The following is a 5,239-nucleotide window of genomic DNA, read 5'->3' as shown; positions in this document are numbered from 1 at the left end:
GCATGGCTACCACAGCATCCTGCAGTGGCATGCCTTTCCATTTGGTTAGGACAATGAACCCAAACACACCTCCAGGCTGTGTAAGGGCTATTTGACCAAGAAGGAGAGAGATGGAGTGCTGCGCCTCCACAGTCACCGGACCTGAACCCAATCAAGATGGTTTGGGGAGAGCTGGACCGCAGAGTGAAGGAAAAAGGGCCAACAAGTGCTAAGCCTCTCTGGGAACTCCTTCAAGACTGTTGGGAAACCATTTCAGGGGACTACCTCTTGAAGCTCATCAAGAGAATGCCAAAAGTGTGCAAAGCAGTAAATAGAGCAAAGGTGGCTACTAGGGATGAGCGCGTACAGCATTATCTGTATCTGTTTACCACATGAATTATCTGTATATCCCCTCCCACCCCCACACATATCAATCCCCCCCCCCCCCCCCCCCCCCCTCACCTGGATCCGTACTCGGACTGGGCGGGGCCTAAACCGGAAGTGGTCAGATTTAACGGAAGTGGGTCAGGTTCTCTTGAAAGTGCGGGGCTTATCCGGTATGTTATTTAAGATGCAATTGATATGAGTTGATCAAAAATTGTTATATATTATTGTGATTTGAAAACTATTACATGACAGCATCGAGCTTCAGATCAATGGTGGTTGTCATGGTAACAAACAAACTATATACAGAACGTTTTGCAACAAGAATACAACACATGCGGTGCAATTATGAAGAAAATGTAATGAACAAGAGTTTTCATACTCAATATAACTTTCTTTTTTTAACTTTTATTTTTTTTATGATCAGTGTGATTTTTTTGTTTTGGGGGTTCTTTTTTTATTTTTTATTTCCACAACAGTATATGGTGTTGTGTGTGTGTGTGTGTGTGTGTGTGGTGTGTGTGTGTGTGGTGTGTGTCTGTGTGTGTGTGTGGTTGTCAGTAAGAGAGAGACACAGAGAGAGAGGGGCGGGAGGCGGGGGGGCAGCTAACAGTAAAAAAAAAAAAAACTCTGATGGCAGAGACGCAACGGGAGTCACATTTAAACCAGCAGCATGTCCTGAAACCCACGTTACACCAGACAACTAACTGGTTTACTAGTAAGGATACAAACCCCACGTTCACCAGAAATTTACTGGTTACTATGTTAAGGACTACAAACCCACGTTCACAGAAATCTACTGGTACATGTAAGATACAAACCCCTCACAGAAATACTGGTAACTTGTAAGGACTACAACCCCACGTTCACCAGAAATCTACTGGTTACTATGTGAGGACTACAAACCCCAGCGTTCACCAGAATCTACTGGTTACTTTGAGGACTACAAACCCCACGTTCCCAAAATTATGGTTACTGATAAACATCACCAGAAATCATACTGGTTTATGTAAGGACTACAAACCGAAGGTTAAAAACAAACACGAAGCTGAAGAAACCCTAAACGTGCCGCAGACCCGACTGACTGACAGAGAGAGAGAGAGAGAGAGAGAGAGAGAGAGCGCATTTCTCCTTGTGTGTGTGTGTGTGATTGATCCGAGCGTGTTTGTAGGCGGGGGGGGCACTGTGATTATGGGTAACTCAGGGTTCAGTGTCTTGCCCAAGGACATTTCAGTCCCAGGGCCAGGAATTGAACCACCAACCTTCCGGTCTACCAAGATGTACCAAGTCCCTATTTCAACAAATTGTGGTGTGTACCTTTGATAGTAAAGATAACTATGCAGAACTGACATGCTTAGGAGCTTTTTTGTCAAATGTAACATTAGTGATGTGTATGCCAGGATTGGAGGTAAAATGGTAAAACTGTCCCTACGAGGCACCGAGACTTTGGAACTGAAAAAGATGTTTGACAGTAGGTATTCCTGTATTCATACAACAAAACTCCATCTAGAACAATGTTCACTGTGACTGAGAAAGCATGTTAGACTGCTTGGGTTGTCAAGAGAGCCTCTATTATCACACACACACACACACACACACACACACACACAGCGCCAAGGTTTGCTCTGCTCTCACAATCTCCCTCAGGAATTCATACTCGCTTCAAAAGCCCAGACACAGTGACAATATCCTTCATACATGAACTGTATCTTTCATCTGCAGTGGGACTGCGCTGCCAAGTGTGAAGGGGGCCATAATCGCACATGATTGTGTAGTTAACTTAAAACCTCTCACACAGATGTTAAAGGAAATGAGGTTAAGAGCAGGTGCATCTCTGGCATAATCAAGCAGGCAGTTTCCACAGACACAGCACCGGAGGCAAGATTATAAAATCTCAGCTTCCATCCCCTTCTCCTCTGGGGCACTTTCCGCTTTTTCAAAGCTATGAGTCAGGCACAAAGAAATAAAAAAATAAAAAAACAGTGAGCTAAGGGATGGATAGATGGTACACAGGGTGAGGTTATTAATTCAGAGCTTTGTTGAAGCCGGCTCCCTCAGGACCACCTGGCTGCTTTTCAGAAATGCCTCAGACAAGGTACAGTTAGATATATTAAGTTGTTGAAGGACTAATGCAAAACAGCTCTGAGGATAGGCCATCTGAAGTGTGCTTATACGCAAAACCTGTTCCAGGATTATAGGGTCAAGTGCAGCAATGCTGTGTGGGGTTATCAAATGGGCAACAACCATTACAGCGATGCCACCGGGGGCTAGACCATCAATTCATCACAGTGTTAGGAACGTTTCCCAGGGGCAAACATGTTTTCCTCTTTAAAGATACTATTCAGCTACAGTTAGGGGAAAGCAGTGATAGAGAAGGGAGATATTTCAAAAAAACTAGTGCCACATATCACAAAAAGCGCAGTCCTGCTGTCTAACCTCCGGTGTTTACACATGAATATGATATGAATAGGAATCAGAGATTATGCATTCAGTTGTATCTAACAGAACACTGTTGTATTTCAACAGAAACATAGGCTGTACTGAAACAAAGCAGGTACCTGTGCATGTAATAATGAGGGTAGTTGTGCTTAGGCTGGGCTTTAAGGAACAATACATTGCTGTAAATAAAATAAGACATTTCATTTATGTAGCGCTTTTCACGAACTCAAAGCCGCTTCAAATATTATACATAGGAGGATCACATTGTTTCCAAGTTTTTACCTTTGGGACTGCAAGGCTGAAATGTTAATAACTCTTCAGTAGCTGAGTTTATTCAATAAACGTTTGTAAAATCTCTTTGATGGTTATGTTCAATCTGCAATAACAGATTTTCTTGCTGAAAAAGGTTTTGGCATAAACCTTTAAGGTGATATGGTGAACTTGTCAGAAAACAGTATTACACACGCACTGGTTATGGAGAAACATTTTGGGACTGATTGGCAGGGATGGCTGTGGACAAAGCACACATGACGATGCACTGGCAAGAGAAAATTAAGTTTAAGCATGCATCCAGCTAATTTAAATAGCTCATGTTACTGTATTGAGTGAACACTTAACTTCATTTAATATTTTATGTGGTGTTTTCTTTTGATGCATATTTTCCACCGAAAACAAGCTCCTTCCCGAGACTATCTTTTTAGAGGCCCCATTGCTGCATCCGGAGCTTCTATCCCTATTGTGATTGGTGTTGTAAACCTAGCACTGCCTCCATGTTGGTGTCTGCTGTGGTCAAAATAGTTAAAAGTGATTGTATTTTCTTTGCCTTTTGTGTAATGTACAATAAAAAACAACTTTAAATGAAAATGTAGACTCTTTTAGGAAAATCAGCATTGTTGTATTTTTTATCCAGCAAAGTTTTTACATGTATACATTTCAAAACGCTCAAAATGACCGTCATGGCTGTTCTAGTGTTAAAGCAGAGATAGGATATGCTTACCACAGGTAACTATGGTAGCCAATACGTTAAGCTTGAGGAATCACTGTGCCTTCTGGATGTTTGTGTAACAATAAAACATGATGCATAAATAATATCAATTTCTTTTCTACCCAGTTTAATATGCAAGTTTTTTGGATACAATAAATGCGGTAGAGGGTCCCTGGATTAAAAGATGTTGAAGACCCCTGGTTCAAAAAAATGCAAACAGCCCAGATCGTTTTTCTCTCCTATCCCAGAATGTATCTGTGGTGTAGCCAGTCCCCATTTCACAGCACTGGGGAGATAGGTCTGGCAATGCAGGCCTTATGTTCACCTGATGAAGATGAGTCCAATATTGACTCTGTTGTTTTAGCTTTGTTTTTATCTCCACCATCCCCCGAGGGAAATATCTGGCTCTTTAGCTGCTGAATGCTCCACTGTGTTCACCATCTAGTCTCTAACTGTGTCTGTCTGCAGTTGGTGCTGAGCAGAAGGTGTTGTTTTGGAAGATTTCTATCTTATACCGAGAGAAGAACTGAAAGACTTTGAAAAATGAAAGATCTCAAACAAAACACTGATCAGAGTTGTCTTTTTTTTATTTGCTTGCAAGCAGGAGCCAGTTTCACAGGTACAGAGTAACTGTGAAAGGAGATTAAAAAAAAAATACAGTTAGTGGGAATCCTTTATACACAGCAAGAGACTACCTTTTCAGTCATGGGATAACAGGGAACATTACTGCTATAACTGTTGCAGACATGAGATAACAGGGATCATCTGCGTGTGGAGTGTATCGATAGCTTTCTTCGTCTCAGCACAAAGTTTCCTCAAAAATAAAACATTTCCAGTAATCAGACATTTCATATATCCAGACGAGACAAAGTGGCATAATATGTTCCATTGATGCACTCATCTAAACGGTAATTTTCCATTACAGTGTACACTGGGTTTTTACAGCTTTTTCTCTAAAAACAACTGCATGCTGTAGCTGAAAACAACCCTATGACAGCGGTGAGTAAACAAAAAAACAGTAGTTCCAAAGGAAACTGTAATACTTGCCGAACAGTTAACGAGCTAAAAAACTCACTATAAAAGGTGAGAATTCTCTGTTGTGTCATCCTACGAGTGACCTTCGCGTGGCGTTTCTGTTGCGTGTCAGCTGTGTGGCGGCTGTGTGCGGTTTTCTATGTCTTTGCACACCAGAAAGCTGTCTGATGCAGCACTGCTGCTGCTAGCCTTGTGTGTACACATGTATGATTGGGATCACCCTTGTTTGCAGGGATGTGCGCAGACAGTTGGAGGGCCTAGAAAAAAACCCTCCCCTCCATCCCATTGAACCTTCAAAGTTGGAGATGTCTCCAAAGGAAACATTATAATTCTGACTACGTTTTACAGTATAGTGTACCTTTAGGTTAAGAATACTATTGACCGCAGCATCTATCTTTTTCCTTATCACCCTTTTAC

The sequence above is a fragment of the Etheostoma spectabile genome, unplaced genomic scaffold, assembly GCF_008692095.1.
Source record: "Etheostoma spectabile isolate EspeVRDwgs_2016 unplaced genomic scaffold, UIUC_Espe_1.0 scaffold280, whole genome shotgun sequence".
Classification (NCBI taxonomy): Eukaryota; Metazoa; Chordata; class Actinopteri; order Perciformes; family Percidae; genus Etheostoma; species Etheostoma spectabile.
The sequence above is the reverse complement of the archived record's forward strand: the minus strand, read 5'-3'. Positions refer to the sequence as shown.